Genomic DNA, 18,741 nt, shown 5'->3' on the forward strand with positions numbered 1-18,741 from the left:
AATTCTATACAGTAGCCGCGGGCTATGGTTGATGGCACCGAGCGGTCTGATGTTATTCCCTCCCATGCTGTAAGAAAGGATGTTAGCCGGCCCCCGACCGGTGATGCATGTGAGGGGACCCGAATCTTCGGGTCATTTGGTGTTGGTGGCTTGGGAATCTCTAGGGGTGGAACCCCGACCTCTTCCCTTGCCACAACGCTGTCCTCTCTGGGTGTATTGTCCACTGGTTCCTTGATTCGAGGACCAGTTGCCTGCACAGTACTGCTGCTGTTGCTGATGTTGTTTTTGGCGTTGGCCTCAAAAAAAGCGTCTGTTTCCATAACCTAGCTTGTTGGGAGGTCTTGAAATCTGATCTAGGGTCTTAATGGTGTCAAATTCCTTTTTTGCAGTCTCTAGCGCGTCATCCACCGCCTTCCCAAAGAGGTTGGCATCGTCTATTGGTTTGTTAATGAGAGATGCTTGTGTTTCGGGTTTAAACCCCGAATTATGTAGCCAGACATGACGTTTGAGGAGGATTCCTTGGACTAGGGAACGGCCAGCCGTTTCTGCAGCATCTAGAGTATTCTTAATGATGCTCTGGTTGACTAAGGTTCCCTCAGTAACCGTGGCCAGAAGCCGAGTTTTTAGGGGTTCAGGTAACTCCTCAATGTCTTTGCGTAGTTTGCTCCATTGGGCATCTGCATAACTAGCCAGTAAGGAGTTGTTGTTAGCAATCCTAGTGGAAAAGGCTGCCGAGGCTGTAATCCTTTTACCTAGGGCATACAGCTTTTACCTTCTTTATCTGGAGGTGCCTCGCTGGTTGATAGCGGGACCCCTGCCCTTTTTCTTGTATTAGTTACTACTAGGGAGTCCGGTAATGAGTGGCCCCTGATGTATAATGGGTCCGATGGAGAAGGACTAAATAATTTTTCTATCCTTGGGTTGACCCCTTTGACCAATGCGGGTGTAGATAAGGAAGGAATGATTTGTCTCTTTACTGAGGCAAGGAGGGAAATGGTTTGACTGACAGGGGGTTTCTCCTTGATAATCTTTTCCACAAAGTCTATGTCAGGAGAAATTTCCCCAGTCTCGATTTCGAAATGCGCTGCTGCTTTGCGTAGTAGTGTATTAAAGGTAGGTTGATCGTCTATAGGTGACGTATTCCTGATTGGTGAGTCTTGGGGGGGGGGGGGGGAGGGGGGGGGGGGGGGACAGGTTTAGGGCATCGGGGTCTGTAGACACTGATGGGGACTGCCAGGGCTGTGAAGCACCTTCTTCTGGGTATTCTTCAAAACCCCCCTCCTCAGTGAGGTCACAACTCTACATCCCCCTGTGGGGGTTAAACAGCCTAGGGCATTTAGCCCCTCTCTTGGTCTTTTGGGTGTGGGCAGGAGCGGTCGGGGAGGGGGGGGGGGGAGGGAGGGGAGAGGGGGAAGGCTTTCGGCCTGTAAACGCTTTGACCTCTCCCATAACATCGAGGATAAGCTCCCATCGCCTTCTGAAAAGCCTTCTAGTAGGCTAGGAGTCCCTTTCGACGGAGGGGGCGGTTCCTGCCTTCCTTCCGTCTCTTTCGGCGATTCCCTGGCCTTGCGAGCGGTATTCGGCGTCTCTTTCGCCGTCCGTCTCTGGCTATCGTTGGAAACAATACGCGCCAGGCTCTCGACGACTAAATGGTCTGTCAAGGGTTCCTCTGGCCTCGATGTTACAGATGTCGCGTCCTCTGCGCCGACGGGCGCTCGCAGGCGGGGCACGTCGTCTGGCGGTTTGGTGATAGCGCCCTTATCTGTGGGTAGCCCAGTCGCTGGTCGCATCTGCGGTAGCGAGGGGGGGCTTTGTACCCTTCCGGTCCGTGGAGGCCGCCGGTAGGACCTGCATCTCCGTTGGTGCTAATGCTTTCTTCATCTTCGACGAGGAAGAGCCGTGGGCCGTGTGCTTATGCGAGTGCTTGTGTGCGTCTATGTCGCCCGGGTGTTCATCCCCATAAGCAGGGCGTGAGCCGAGCTTGTCGAGGCCGGGGACAGACCAGGAGCGTGACCGCTCCCTAGAGGGGTGTACAACCTCCGATGCGGAGGTCGGGTTATCACTTTCCTCTCCACTTTTGGCGGCGGGTGAGGAATCGGACCTAGACATGGCGTAGGCTGCCCACCTCTTGACCCTGCGGTCCTTTAAAGTCTTGGGCTTAAGAAGCTTACAGGCCGCACAACAGTCTTCTTTGTGGTCGAGGGGCAAGCAACGGTTGCACTGTTTGGGCTAGTCTTTCCAGGTGAATTTGCCCTTGCAACGCGAGCAAAACCTAAAGGGTGTCCTCTCCATAGCAGAGGGAACGGACAGACGTGATAACAACCCCGAAGGAAAAGGTGGGGAAAGAGAAAGGCTTTCTTAAAGAGATAGCAAGAAATGTCCCACAACCCCACTCTCCCTACTGTTTGAGGCCGGCGAGGCCAGGCCACGTGTTCGGCGACTGGTCTCCTCTGTCGAAGGCACAGCCGTCGAAGATCTTGTCGGCGGAGAACAGCTTTGTCGAAGGAGGAACCTAACGTTAAATAACGACCAAAGGTCGAGTGAATATCTAAATAACGACCAAATGGTCGAGTGAATATTTGCAATGTCTCTCGAGGAGCTCTGCGTAAAGGTGACCAATATCTGGGCGGAAAAAAACAATCTGAGGGACCTCGCACGTCACTATAGGGATAGTGTTACAGACACGCCTTGTCGACTACGAAAAACAAAATGTAATACTCTGCAGTGACCACTGGATGTCGGACTATGCACAGCATACAGCATGTGATTCTAATCAGATTAACAAACATCAGAAAATAATATATCACCATGCCAGTTACATTAGTTCTTAGTTTTCCGCGGTCGTATGCACAAACTTCTGTGAGGCCAAAATATGACCGCGTGTTGGAAGAGAGAAAGGAACAAGTTACTTACCTGTAACTATTGTTCTCCAGCATGGGTCTGGCATGGATTCCCATTGCTCATGAATATACCGTCATCAGGCTGGGAATCTTCGGTAAAAGAAAAAACTGTTTCACTTTCACATACAAACTGTTTTTCTCCTCTAAACCAACCACTGTTCTCTGGGTCAGACTGCCCCCATCCATTGACAGCCTCTCCATAAGCCCCTCCTCTGGCAGCTATCTTCAGATTTGCTAAGCACGTAAAGTGGCAGTATGACCAAGAAGAGGCGCAGAGGGGTTGGAGGGCGGGTTAGCATGTGAATCCATGCCAGACCCATGATGGAGAACAATAGTTAAAGCTAAGTAACTTGTTCCTTCTCCAGCATGGGGTCTGGCATGAAGTCATATGCTCATGAATAACAAATGCATAGTAGTACAACATTACACAACCACAGGAGGTGGCAAGGCTGAACAGAAGCAATTAACTCTTACCTCTGGCACAGACCCACCTCAAGCAAACCGGTTGCGTAGAACTGCTTGGCTGACTCTAGAATTCTCCCTGGAATCCCTGTCAACACAGTAGAACTTCGCGAAGGTGTGCCTGGACCTCCACGTGGCAGCCCTGCAGATGTCCAGCAGGGGCACACCAAACAGTAATGCAGTCGTTGCAGCGATCGCTCTGGTTGAATGGGCTCTCAAACAGCCGGGCAGCGGTCGATTCGCCAACCGATGAGTGTGTGATGCAGCCAGAGAGCCACCTTGAGATGGAAGCCTTGGACAAGGCCTTCCCATGGTTCACAGGACCAAATTTCACGAACAGCTGAGAAGTCTTATGAAAACACTTGATGCGTGTCACGTAGAACTTCAAGGCAAGAGCAACGTCCAGCGATTGCAAGGCCTCTTCAGTCGTTGACGTAGGCTTCGGGAAAAACACCAAAGGCTTGTTGAGGTGGAATTCTGATGGAACCTTCAGCATAAAAGAGGGGTGCGTCCGTAGCACCACCCAATTTGTGGAAAGTCAGATATGGCTGCTTGCATGGTAAGGCCTTGATCTCACCCACTCTCCTGGCAGAGGTGATGGCCACAAGGAAAGCCGTTTTCCATGAGAGGAACTGGAGGGGCCTGATGCATAGGCTTGAAGGCCCCCCCCCCCATGAGCCTTGTCAGCACTACGTTGAGTTCCCACGCTCTATCATCGAAGAACTCTCCTGAGCCGCCTGGGTCTTGTCGGGCAGGTCGGCTGTCTCTTCCATCCCTGGCTTCTCCCACAGCTTCGCCGTGTTGGGCAATTTCCTTTTCGAGGAGGAGCTCGATCGCTGGCTGGGGATGGAGGCGGATGGTGATGTCTATGGTACCCTGCCCACCGTGGGACACGCTTGTGCAGCAACCCCGATGGAAGCAGACTTGTGGTCCTTGGAAGTCCGCTCCTCAGACCAGCCGTTCCTGGGTGAGGCATGACCCTGCTCAGAGCACAGGACAGAGGCAATGGCATTCAGCCACGCCGCCAGTCTACTGTGCCGATCCTTCATAGTTTTCTTGGAGAAGCCGAGGCTGATCTCACACACTCCTTCCGTGTGGTCCTGATTAAGACAGGGGCATTGGAGGTGTCTGTCCTCCAGAAACACTCCGTAGCCCGCACCTAGTGCAGGGCCTGAAGAGGGCTCTTCCTTCCTTCTCCTTCATGGCTGGAGGGTGCAAAGTAGGCCGGATGACCTTTTGGAAACTTCAAACAAACTTTGACGATCTTCTTGAGGGGCACTGAAATTCACCGACACCTGATCCCTGCTGTCGGCAGTTGGAGATAAGAGCACACTGGCTCTTTTTACAACAAAAATAAAAACTTTTTCCCGTCCGAAAAATGAAAAAAAGCAGAAGTGGCTCACTCGAGGACTTCCAACACTGAAGGGTGTGGTAAAAATCTGGAGATGGCTGCCAGAGGAGGGGTTTAGGGAAACGACTGTCATTGGAGGGTGGCAGTATGACCCAGAGGACAGTGATTGGCTTAGAGGAGAAATACAGTTTGTAAGTAAAACGGTTTCTTCTTTTACCAAGGATTCCCAGCCTGACAACGGGGAATATTCATGAGCATGTGAATCCATGCCAGACCTCATGTTGGAGAAGGTGTCAAAACACAGAACTTCTCGCAAAAGGTAGAGGAGCAGGTTGGGAGGGTGATGAGCAATAAGTAGGAGGAACATCCAGTCGAAAGCACATTACCAGTGGTAAGTAATTTGGTCTTCGAATGGAATGTGTCCGCCCATGTATTTCTCATCTTTGATAGATGCCCATAGCCGTGTGTTATAGGAGGTGGGCACAGATAATTTACTTTACATTAATGCTGTGCAAAACAGTTTTCCCAAACATCGCCTCCTAGCCTGATGCAGAATCCAGGCAATGTTTTGTGAAGGTTTGAAGAGAAGACCAGGTTGCAGCACTACATATGCCCTGCACTGTTGCAGCACTACATATGTCCTGCACTGGTACCCCTGTTGTAAAGCCGAAGACTTAGCCACACCCCTGGTACAGTGAGCTCATAATCAAACAGGGACATCTTTGCCCGCCATGTTATAACATTCAGAAAGGCATACAATAATTCAATGGGATAAAGTTTGCTTGGTTACAGCTTATGACCAGCATATCCCACAAAAATCTGATCATCCTTTCAGTTTCTCCAGGCTGTACATGTAGAAACTCGACACACTTTTTGGATCTAGGCAATTAAGTCTCTCCTTCTCTTAGGAAGGATGCAGAGGCAGGTAAAAAGTAGGACGCACAATCTTTTGCGCCAAATAAAATTCAGAAACACCACCTTCAGTGAAAAGAAAGGGTGGGCCCTCAATACAACCTTTTCCTTATAAAAGGTGGTAAACTGAGGATTACAAGATGAGGCTTGAAACTCACCGACTTTACAAGCTGAGGTAATAGCCGTTAAAAAAGTAAGTTTAAAGGGTCAGCATCCTTAAGGGACATTAATGGAGCTCCCATGAGAAAAGTTTGCATCACATTCAGATCTCAGTCCGGTACAATTAATGGCACAGGGGGGAAAAAAATTAGTTAACCCCTTTAAAAACGGGATCACGATAGGAACCTTAAAATACGATCCCTGCTCTTGCGAGCACTTAAAGATGGACAACACTGCAAAATATTCATTTGCAGTCATAATTTTCAGCCCTTGATGGGCTAAATGTAGTAAAAAAGGATAACACCACAGTGTATCGCAAGAGAAAGTGTCAACATTCTTATCTCTGCACCAGCTGCAAAACTTGTTCCAACGGCAGCAGTACAGAGACTTTGTTGCTGGTCTTCTGGCTGAAAGCAACACCTCCATTAAATCTTCCGGGAGGTCCCAATCTTTGTATCTTAACCTCTCAGAAACCAGGCGTGAAGGTTCAGGGTCCTGAGTTCTGTGTGAAGAATGCCAACTCCCTCTTGCGAGAGAAGACGAATTGAAGGGCAAATGGACATGTCCAGAAGGTTCGGGTACCATGTTCTCACCCAATCTGGGGCAATGAAGATCATGGACTTCCAGAACTTCCTCAACAACCTGATGACATGAGGAATGACGGGTGCTGGTGGAAACGCACACAGGGGTGGAAATACAGAGTCCACTACAAACTAGTTTCCTAGAGCTCCCCTTTGAGGAAATTCCATGGAGCAGAATAGGTTGCAATTCCTGATCAGACTGGATGCAAACAGATCCACTTGAGGGGTTCTCCAAAGTGTGAAGAAAGGACTTCCTGAGCTAGCTCCTACCCATGGGAGACTGCTCTGTCTGCTCAGAGCGTCTGCCGTTGTGTTTCTCTCCGGCTAGGTGAACTGCCAAAAAAGAGATTCCTTCTTGCAGTGCCCCAAACCAGAGCTTCATTGTCTCTCTGCACAGTGGTAATGACCCTGCACCTCCTCTCTTGTTGCGGTAATGCATGGCCACTGTGTTGTCTGTCATTATCAGGCCATTCTTTCCCCGTACAGAGGGCAGAAAGGCCATCAGCGCTAGTCCCTCATAGACCCACCACAGGCGATGCGCAACTTTGTTCGGAACCTGAAGATCCGTCATTCTGCCGGAGAATTGTGACCACTGGAGGGATCTCATTCTCAGATGTTCCTCTGGCACCAGAAAAATGCAGGGTGCCATGAGACCGGGCAACCTTAGAAAATCGAAGGCTTGCATACGTTGGGTATTTTGAAACTTCATGACCATCTGCAGAATGTGCTGAGCCCTCACCTCGGGTGGCAAGGCTTTTCCTGAGGAAGCATCCAGGACATGTCCAATGAACTGAAGCTTCTGATAATACCTTCCTGTGGGACTTCTTGAAATTGAGGGAGAAGCCAAGTTTGTGGAGAGAGAGAGCGGCAAATGATTCAGAGATGCTCAAGGACCTGTTTGGGAAAACGGGCCTTGACCAGCCAACCGTCCAGATAGGGATAGATATAAATCCCTCCACCTTCTCAGACTTGCTGATACCACTGCCATCAACATGGTGAAGGACCCTCCTTTTGGGAAGAAGTCAGCCTGAAAAGGCAGAACCCAAAATTGAAAATGAGAACTGCCAATGGCAAACATCAGGTACTTCCTGTGCTTCTGATGAATAGCTACATGGAATTAAGCCTCCTGCAGGTCCAATGATACCATTCAATCCTGGAGATGGAGGGCCTGGAGGATGTAATAAAGAGTAACCATCTTGAACTAGTCCTTCTTGAGGAACTTGTTCAAGCATCTGAAGCCCAAGATGGGTCTCAGACCGCTGTCCTTTGGTATTAGGAAGTAAGGGGAGTGCCATCCCTTGTTCCTCTGCGCCACAGGAACTGGTTCTATAGCGTCTTTCGTCAAAAGGAGCGAATCCGGTACCTTGAAGGACTGACTCCCTGGTGGACAATCGGTAAGCCTTTTCTAGAATGGGAGGCAGTAACCTTGGGGTACAGTTAGCAGAGCCCAAGCATTGGAAGGGAATAATTTCTTACCTGTAACTCCATTTCTCCAGCATTGGTATCTTTCCTGGATTCACATGCTTAGAATATTCCCCATCGGCAGACTGGGAACCCTCGGTAAGCTTATAAAGCCGTTTCCCATAGGAAAACGTTTGACACTTTTGTGTCCTATCTACGTCGTTTTGGGCCGCGCACGCACGCCCCACTAGGACGTAGTGGTGTAAATGCCCTGCCCCCGCGGCTCCCTTCAGATTTCAACCCCTCCAAAGTAGAACGGGGTGAAACAAGAACTACAAGACGATTGCATTTAGGGGAGGCCGGCGGGCGCATGTGAATCCTTGAAAGATACCAATGGAGTTACAGGTAAGAAACTATTCCCTTCTCCAGCAATGGATCTTTCATGGATTCACATGCTTAGAATAGAATGCACAGCAGTGAACCTGAAACAAGGGAGGAGGTGTGAATGCAATCCAGCACCCACCCCATCCTGCAAAAAGGCGAATCACGATCACATAAGATTCGAAATTAAAACGTGCCACAGTACTGCACCAAGTAATATTCATAGAAGCCATAAAAGCATACATAAAACACACGCGTTTACATCTATACATATGTTCGTACATGTGTATATATATGTATATATATATATATATATACACATATATACATATCCAAACCAGCATAGACCCTTCTTGAAGAAAAAGGGCTTACCTTACTGAAAAAGATGTCGCAAGACTGCTCGTCCCATTTGTATCTCGTCCGCATGCTGTCATTCGAGGCAGTAGTGGCGGGTGAATGTATGAGGCACTGACCATGCTGCCGCCCTGCAGATGTCTGTCAGTGGAACCCCCGCCCACAACGCCGTTGACGATGAAGCTCTGGTTGAGTGAGCTCTCGGACGTCCTTGTAGCGGTTTCCCCGCTTTTGAATGACAGAAGGAAATCGTCGACGAGACCCATCGGGCCAGTCTTTGTTTTGAAATTGCCTTCCCCTTTGCCGAAGGCCCATATGGAACGAAGAGTTGCTGCGTAGATCGAAGTTGTTGAGTTCGATGAAGGTAAAATTTTAGAGCTCTCTTGACATCCAAGGTATGCAAGACCTTTTCCGCAGCTGAAGAGGGGGTCGCAAAAGTGGTGGGCAGGACAATGGATGAGTGTTTATGATAAGTCGTAGGAACTTTCGGGATGAAACGAGGACTTGACAAAATCACCTTGTCTTTGAAAAATCTAAGATACGGAGGGTCTATGACCAATGCTTGCAACTCTGAGATCCGTCTAGCCGATGTCTAGCCGATGTTATAGCTATTAGAAAAGCCACTTTCCATGATAAAAACTTCATTGAAGATGTGGCCATTGGCTCAAAGGGTGGTTTCATTAACCCTGCTAGTACCATGTTCAGGCTCCACGTCGGTGGAAAACGCTTAACCGGAGGGAACGTCCGGAACAAACCTCTAATGAAGTGCTTCACTAACCTGTTGCTAAACAAGGGCGTTGATTTCCTCCCTCTTGTGAGCCTAGAGATGGCCCCCCAGGTGAACCTTTAGTGATGAAAAGGACAATCCACTCTTCGCCAAATGTAGTAAATACGGAAGAAGCTGTTCCGGAGTAACCCTCAGAGGTTCCACTCCTGCCTGTCCTTGACACCACGTACAGAATCTTCTCCACTTACACCTGTAGGACTTGTTGGTGGAAGGGTCCAGCGCAGCCTGTAAGATCTTCAGACAGTCCGAGGGAATGTTCAAGGCCCCAAATTCTGAAAAGTCAGAAGCCAAGCTGTGAGGTTGAGACTGCTCGGATTGTGATGCCACACTGTTCCTTCTTCCCGGGACAAGAGGTTGGGAACCTTCGGGAACGTTATCGGATGATCCGCTGACAGGTGAAGCACGTCGGAAAACCATGGCCGTCTCGGCCAACACGGCACTACCAGGATGACTCGGCACCTGTACCTGCGTATCCACTGCAGAATTCTCCGTATCAGAGGAAACTGAGGGAAGGCGTAGAGGAACTTGCCCGTCCACGGGAAGGAAAACGCTTCTACCACCGAATCTTCCTGTGGCCACCTGCTGGCGTACATCTCGCACTTCTTGTTCGTTTTCGTGGCGAAGAGATCCAGCGGAGGCCGCCCCCATTTCTCGAAGACATTCGACAATTGATCGGTGTCTATTTCCCACTCGTGAATCTGGTCCATATTTCTGCTGAGCGAGTCCGCCTGCTCGTTCCTTACTCCTGGAAGGTGATGAGCTACGATGGATATATCGTGTTTTAGAGCCCAGTGCCACACCTTCTGAGCCTCGATGGAGAGGGTTCTGGATCGTGTGCCGCCTTGCTTCCTTAAGTAAAACATCGCCGTGGTGTTGTCTGTCAAAACTCTCACTCTGGACCCCCTAATGTGAGGCAGGAACGCCCTCAGGGCCCAGCGCACCGCTCTCAATTCCAGAACTTTGATGTGCAGGAGAGATTCCTTCTGAGACCAACGGCCTTGTGTCTGCAGAGTGCCCATGTGCGCTCCCCAGCCAGTTAGGGACGCGTCTTTCACTACGGTGAACCGGAACTCCGGCTCCTGTAGGGGTACTCCTTTGGATATATTCTGAACTCTCTTCCACCACCGAAGAGCTAACAGGAGCTCGTCGACAGTCAGCCTGTCTGACCAGAGGCCCTGAGCCTGCGTCCAACGATCCGCCAAAAACTGTTGCACTGGCCTCATGAACAGGCGGCAGTTGGGCACCAGAGGAATGCAGGACACCATAGCCCCCAGGAATGATGTACATTTTCTCACCGACAGTCTGGCAAGTAAGCTGAAAATCAATTGCAATCGACTGAGCCTGGTGATCCTGTCGAGGGATGGTCTGACTAACCCTAACTGGTCTCGAACTGTGCACTCAAACAGCAAGCTTCTTGACGGCGTGAAGTTTATCGCAAACCCCAACCGTTGCAAGAGGCTCATGGTGTCCTGTAGACTCCTGTGCGTCGACATAGGGGAGGACCCCCTCACCAACCAGTCGTCGAGATACGGGTATACATGGTGGCCTTGCCTTCTCAGCGAGGCTGCCACCGGAGCCAAGCATTTCGTGAACGTTCTGGGGGAAGATTTCAGTCCAAAGGGAAGAACTGTGAACTGGTAGTGAGTCCGCCCTACCACAAACCTTAGGTACTTCTTGTGTCGCCGACACATCGGTATGTGGAAGTACGCGTCCTGCAGGTCCAGAGACGCCAGAAAATCCCCTTTTTGAACTGACCGGATCACCTACTGGAGCGTGAGCATCTTGAACTTTATATTTTTCAACAATTTGTTTAGCTCGCGCAGGTCTAGGATGGGACGCCACTTTCCATTTGGCTTTTTCACCACAAAGTATCGGGAATAAACCCCTTGACCCCTTTGTGACGACAGGACTAGTTCTATAGCCCCTTTTTGTAGCATAAGTGCTACTTCCTGCAGCAACACGCACAGATGGGATTGAGCTACACACGCCGGTGGAATGTGCTGAGGGTTGCTCTTGAATTGCAGGGAATGTCTGTATTTTCCTGTGTCCAACACCCATTCATCTGTTATTAGCTCCCATTTGTTGATGTAACATGGTACTCTGCCCCCCAGAACGTTCCGATGCCCGTCATTGCTGGTCCTTGTTCTGCTTATCCCTCGTCGACGAGTAACCTGCTCTCTTCTTGGGGGCCTGGTAGTCCCGGCGACGTTTAGCCGCTTGCGAAGCTCGCCTGTATCCCTGAGAGGAATATGCTGGCCTACCGAAGGGTCGGTCCCTCGATGCCGAGAATCTGGAATTCCCCGATGCTCCCCTGAAGGGACGAAAAGACCGGAAACTCCGACCACTCTGGAGGGCCCCAAGGAACGCACCATGTCCGAGTCCTCCTTCATGCCCTTCAGGGCTTCGTCGACCTTCTCGCCGAAGACGAGGTCTCCTTCAAAAGGCATATCCAGTACCTTGTACTGCACCTCCGGTCCGAAGTTGGTGCATTTTAGCCATGCTTGCCGTCGGAGAACCACACTGTTCACCTGCTTAAGCCCTGACTCTGCAAGGTCTACTGCGATGTTTATGGCATGATTTGAAGCCTCTTCACCTTCCCTGACCAGCAACATAGCCGCTTTGCGATGTTCATCCGGAAGGTGTTCCAGTATAGGAGCCAACCGATGCCACATCTCCCTGTCATATCTAGCAACTAGGGCTAGAGAATTGGCCGCCTTCACTGTGGTAGCACCTACCGACAGGACTTTTTTGCCGAAAGCATCCTGTCTGGCATCACTTTCCGGGGGGGTCGTACACTTATGTTGAGCCCTTGCCTTTCTCGCCGCCGATACCACAGAGTCAGGAGTTGGTTGGGAGGAAAGGCACTTGGGAGTAGAGTCCGGGCCTTCCACACATGATCCAGGATGGGCACTGAAAACACCGACCTTCTCCTTTTCCCCCCCCATGTGGTCGAAAAGAAAACAGTCCTTTTTTTCTTCTTCTTGGGCCAGCCCGAATTCTGTACAAGCCCTGGCCATCATGTTGTGAAATGACCCGATATCGTCTGGGGGAGATGGCTGAGTTTCCAATTCTGCATCGGACTCCCAGGTCGGATCCCTGGAGGGGGAAAGGGAGACCACTGACGAGGCTCTGCTGCCTGATTCCGAATCCAACAGTTCACCTTCCTCGCGGCGTGGGGCCGAAAGGTTTGCTTCCGGCAGCACTGCCGCGGGGGTTGAAGGTGGTGGGCGGCGAGACGGGCCCGGGTCCTCGACGACCGACCTGGCCGGAGTTGTTCGAGGTAGTCTGTCATCCAGTGTCTTCAGCAACGTTTGCAACGTGGACAAGACCTCCAATGACAAAATTGATTGCGGATTGAGCACGGGGCAGAACCCGGAATGCTCCCAGAGAGAGGTGTGGTAACTTGTAACCCCAGGTCTGCAGGGGCAGCTATTCTCTCACCCTCGTCTCCCGACGACACAGACAAGGCCTCTTGCTGTAGAAGTGCCTCTGGCAAAATTGGGTCGAAGACCTCTGGACGCCAGGCCTCTTGCGGGATTTCCGTCGACGAAGCAATAGTCGTCCCCGTCATCGACGTCGCCTGCGGTCCAGGAACGGTTGATGTCAACTGCGTCAGCGGCAGAGAAGTAGTTGACGACTGCCCTACCGTCGACGACTGTGGTGGTCGTGCAGGCTTATGCGTTGTTCCCGCCTTTTCTGAACTCGACCTGCGTTTCTCTGCCTCTCGACTCGAGGTCGATCTATGACGATCGCCCGAGGAGGATTTAGATTCTTCTTTGTCTTTCCTCGCTGAAGATGAGGACGAAGAGGCCTTCTTCGAAGAAGAGTCCCTGGAATGGCCTACTGACGATTCCTTGTCCACCGGTCGCGATTTCTTTACCAGGGGTTCCGACGACGATGAGCGGCGCGGGGCCCCTGAAGATTTTGACACTGAGGCCGTGCTGCGTGTGGAGCCCACCTCCGAATGCAGGTATGCCCCCGCTCTTTCGTTCAATCATGCTACAAGTCTGCGACTCCGATCCTTAAGAGTCTTCTGGGAGAAGCCCTTACATATGTCGCACTTGTCAGCCGAGTGATGAGGGTGCAGACAGTATATGCAGTTCATATGTCCGTTCCCCTCGTACACCACCTTTAGTCCGCACGTAGCGCACGGGCGGAAAAGTGCTTTTCCCGACATCAGGAGAAAAACTGCAACAGCACAACCTAACCAAGTAGAAATTACATGAGGTGTTCCCACATTGGAGACGGTTGAAATCTGAAGGGAGCCGCGAGGGTGGGGCATTTATACCACTACGTCCTAGTGGGGCGTGCGTGCGCGTCCCAAAACGACGTAGGACACAAAAGTGTCGAATGTTTTCCTATGGGAAACGGCTTTATAAGCTTACCGAGGGTTCCCAGTCTGTCGACGGGGAATATTCTAACCATGTGAATCCATGAAAGATCCAATGCTGGAGAAGTAATACCTCATGATTGTTTCAGATCCTGAGACAGCCTGCCCCCCCACTACTGTTGTGTGGACCTGGACCAAGGCCTCACAAAGGTTTTTGTGTAGCAGTGGTGGCTGTTGAGGGCAAGAAGGTTGTAGCTACCAGAGTGGACTTACCACCTCGTCCACCAAAAGGAAATCTCCTTTGGCCCTTTTGTGAGCTCGGACTGCTTGTCCTTCAGACTGATGAAGTAGAGAAAGGACCGGTCCCTCCAACCATGAGAAGCTGTGCAAGTCTGTTGAATTGCAGCACCCAACGATTTTGCTGCTGCTTTCGATGGCTGAAGCTTTTCCAAGCTTTCATCCGCCTTGGAACCAAACAAATGGGAGCCGTCAAAAGGCATGTTCAGAAGCCTTCCTTAGACATCTGGAGCAAAACTAGACTTAAGCAGCCAGGAAAATCTACGCGACAGTGCTGGCTGCCATTGCTCTACTTGCACGGTGTAAAGACTGGAGGGGGTGCCTGTACTTCCGCTCTCTATATGGTAGAGGGGAGGCACAGAGGACCCCAGCCAAGATTCTCTATTATTGGTAACGTAGTCGAGCAATAAGGGCTAGCTTCTCAGGAGGTGATGCAGGCTGGTTCTTAAGTAGTGTAGTCCCCGAACCCCCACAAAGGACTGTCCACACACTGTATTACTGAAAACACAGTCTTTATATAATTAATATTCAAAGGTATGTACACGATCACAATAACGCACTTTGTACTCGGAAATCAACAATGATAAATATATATAATTCTAAAGTGGTACCACCAATGTTATCGAATCTCATTGAAGTGCATCAACTGTACGGTTAAAATGTCACACAGATCAATAACGTGGAAACCAGCAATAGATATAGGAAGGAAAGCAAGATGGTTGACACGGTAGGTAGACTACTGGCCCCTACCACTAGGTACAGTTCTGTGTGGAGATCCCCCCACCTGGGCAACCTGTAAAATAAAGATATATAGAACAAGCCCAGTCCATATAGTGTTCACTAGTCTTATTTCCTCCCATTAAGGTTTTACCCCTCCCCCCCAATGTACCTAGTGGAGTATAGTTCTTCGAAGACGCGTCGAAGGATCCTTCTTGAGTGACTCCCTTTAAAGCAGGAGCCACGGATCGTCGAGAGGCGTCGAAGATGGTGAACTTGTCGTCGACGGCGGCAATGAGAAGTTCAAGGGTACCGAGACCCCGATGTCGATCCAGGTGGTGCTCGTCAGCGACGTCCTGCGAGGATGAGGTGTGCGGGGCACCTCGGCGGTGGATTGTTCAGGACCGCAAAGAGTTTCAGAAGAACTGTGGCCCAACAAGGGCGTTCAGTCGTCGAAGTTTTTGTGGCCTTCAGGTGGCGGGAAACCCACCGGCGGATTCTCCTCGGCGCGTTGGTCGTCCTCGACTTTCTCCGGCGGGACAAAGTGGTCGATGTTGCGGACAAGGGAGTCCTTGGATTCAAATGTTCTTAGGCAAAGGAGTGGGCGGCTCCGGTCGTCGGCGGCACGGCGTCAAGTGGTCCCCATGGCTGGGCAACACAACTTCGACGGGCCTCCAGCGGTTACACAAACCTGCGAACCCTGGTCGACGGCAATAGACTTCGACGAAGTCCGGGTGCTTTGCTTCGTTCTCCTCAGCGGTCCCGTCTCGGGTCGGCATCCTTTCGAGGGTCTGACTTCCAGGGAGCTTCGGCGAAGGTTAGCGGTGCTCCATGGTCCCTCGGAGCACAGGAAGAGGGCGCCTTACCAGGTCCTCTCTCGGATCAGTCCTTGACGAGTTCGGCAGCTTTCAGATCAGGTCGAAGCAAATGCAACAGCAAGTCTTCGTCTTCTAGCTGGGCGTCGAGGATCAGCAGTTCCAGGTTCTCTTCAAGTGTAGATGCAGATTCTGAACAATTTCCAGTGGTGAGAGGTCCCCAGATATACTATCTTGTCTCTCATCCACACTGCTGGGTCACTCAGCAGCCAATCATACAGAAGGGCATTCATGCAGTCAGTCAGCCAATCAGGCACACAGTGCATTCAGGCCATCCTCCTCCCTCTCAGACACTCACAACAAGGAATGTGGATTGGGACATGTACCCAGCCATTCAACACTACACACTGCATTCAGGCCAGTTTCGGGCAGGGCTGTCTCAGTCTTTGTCTCTCATACCAGAAACCAGACAGCCACAACAAGAAGTGCATATTGGTCACACACTCCATTCACCCAGGTCCCACCCACAGGGCGTATCCCACAACATACAGTTACTGGGAAGGCTCCAGTCAGTCTGGACTGGACTTCACAACACCACCATATTTGGAACTTCCACCCAACAGCCAGTCAGGGGGAAGGGACAGAGTCAGGGCTTCCCAGGACTTTGGGAAAACAAGGTGATAGGTAATAGAAAGCAAGAGGCCACAGGGGCCATCTTGTTTTCCATCAGGAATCAACTGATTCCAATGGCAGGGCCTGGGGACCCCAAAATGGAGGATACTCAGCGCACCTGTCAAATGCAGCACGGAGCTGCCACCAGCCCGTACCCTGCTCTGCGGGCCACCCACAGGTGCCCAAAAACATACACTTGGGGCACAGGGTTGTACCCCCACCCATGGGTGCCGTAAGGGTATCCCACGGGTCTGTTCACCAAACCAAAAGAGAGCTGCACCGCCAGGAGTCCCACAAGAACTCCTGCGCGGAAAATGTGACGGATCACAGGATAAAAAGGCAGTAAAGGACAAGGATACGGAGGCCCTGTATCTCCGATGCATTTCCAGCATCACACACGGTCAGCTCAACCAACCCAAACTGGAGCTACTGACACACAGCGTCCTTGACATCTTGTATGATGTTCAAACATCCTTGCCTTTCCTCCCCTTCCGGGACGTGTTCAGCAGCCATAGCCACCACCTCCCACAAAGTGTGAGTACATTTGGCCAATGCGCACATGACATCGATGGATTTTAATGCCATACTGCTGGCGGAAAAATTCCTTTTAGCTAGGGAATCAAACTTTTTGTCATAGGGTATGCAGCTGCTCTAGATGAAGTGGCAGTCTGTACTACTAGACTCTCCAGAGACGGATGTTTAGATAGAAACTCCAGACCTATACTGGAATGTCTGCATTTTCTAGTGAAATCTTTACAAGATTGGTATCTGGGCTTTCCCAATTTGCCCTGATCCTGCTCTTCAAAGCAGTGTGGAAAGGGAGAAAAGGTCCTTTGTCAAGAATATCCAAGAGGTCATCTTGCTCAAAAACAGCAGCCGACCTTCCCCAACCCAGATACTCGAACACTTATTTATTACTGCCTTGATCAGAGACCACCTCTTCCTCATAAATAGATGAGACTTCAAGTATGTTTTAGTCAGAGGTTTGAAAACCTTTCATACCTCCTTCAAAGACGCAGACAGCATCAACATCCAAGTCGGTTTCGATGTCGAGGAACTCTAAGCGAGTCCCGTTGAGGGAGTAGAGGATTGAGGCTTAGGCTTCAGTTTGTCTCGAGACTTCAACGTATACAACACTACTCAAAGAAGCTTCGAGGGTGCGCAAGCTGCAACCTTAATAGACTCCTTAGCGGCTATACGAGGCTGAAAATTGTCAGAAACCATCTTGGACCTTTTTGAAGGGGCGGGTGAAGCCGGCTTTTCAAAAATCCTCATCTGGGGGCGCTGTTGCATGGCATACAAAATGCCGCTGCCTGCGTACCCCACTGCGGCGTCCCAGTTGAGCCTTGTGGAAACTGCAGACAGCACCTCGCTTAGTCCCCTCTCGGGCTGGGCTCTACTGACTATCTGCGTATACAGAAGCGCCAACACAAACGGGGCCCCTGATAAAGCCTGCTCGAGTCCACATTGTCCCCTGTGCAATACACAAGACACTCCATACTTTGCTGGGGACCGAACACGTACCACGATCTACAGTATCAGCCTGATACAGAGCGTTCAACCGTTGCGTGGCCGTTAATACCTATAGGCTGCTGCAAATACAATTTCACCTCAGGGTCCTTGCCAATAAGGATTCACTCATTAAAACTGGTGGCCGGTTACCCCAGCAAACGGCCCTCTACATCACTCAGCGGGGGTCACTTGAATAAACCACCATAAAGCCTGAACTACTGGTCCCTGGTGTAAGCCCACGCACTGCCCACCGTGGTATAAGTGACACCACACCAGACGACTACAACAGGGCCGGCAGCGGCCTGGAAGTGCAACACAACGCAAACATCCACAACAAGGAGGTTCCCCGTGTTGAGTGGGTGACACCCGCTTATATCCACTATCCTCCCAGAATTTGATAAAGTTCCACACTGCGCTAAACGAGGGCGATGTGGGTCTCTCAATGTGACTCCCCGAGTGTACACAACCACACACCTTAACCTGCGTAGTGTACAGGTCTGGGAAAACTCCCAACTATAAAAAAAAAAAAAGACACTGATCCTGGCCACACTCACAACTCGATCCCCAGGCCTCACTGGTAATTCCTTCCATCCCTGCCATAACCGGAGGACAAAACAAAGCCGTCCCAGTGATGATCTCACCTACAGAGGCGGGGGACGGCGCTTGGTGGAGCAACGTCCCACCTGACACGGCTAGACCCATTGGGCTGTCCCCAAGTCTGCCTTACAACTCGTTCAAGCAGGACAGCACAAGAGGTGAGGTGAATTCCAGAGAACTGCAGGCATTGGGGCACCCCGGCGCATCCTTGGCAAGTGTACTGCTGCGCATAACCGGGCCGGGAGTAGCGCTCCTCCTAACCCAATAACTGAACAACACTGGAGAGAAGACAAAACGAAGCAGGGGAGTAGTCCCACAGCATACGAAGAATTGGTCCCAGTTCACCCTTGACAAGGTTAGCACAGGAATAATCCGGCTACAACAGGCTGGCATTAACTGTCATTTGATCTTGTGACCGGATACAGTCACTACGGGCGACCACAGTCTGAGGGTCAAAACACTCGGGGCAATCGAACAGAGACAAGTAGATGGGAAGCCTGGGACACCGACCAG

General features: G+C 50.9%; 1 protein-coding gene across 2 annotated transcripts in view; it reads right to left on the reverse strand.

Moving 5' to 3' along the window:
* The window catches only part of SLC44A1 (solute carrier family 44 member 1), an 889,643-nt gene that overhangs the window by 300,978 nt on the left and 569,924 nt on the right, over positions 1-18,741 (reverse strand). The gene's annotated exons all lie outside the window — the stretch shown is intronic.

Source organism: Ambystoma mexicanum, chromosome 6q (genome assembly GCF_040938575.1).
Source record: "Ambystoma mexicanum isolate Mex_15411 chromosome 6q, UKY_AmexF1_1, whole genome shotgun sequence".
NCBI lineage: Eukaryota > Metazoa > Chordata > Amphibia > Caudata > Ambystomatidae > Ambystoma > Ambystoma mexicanum.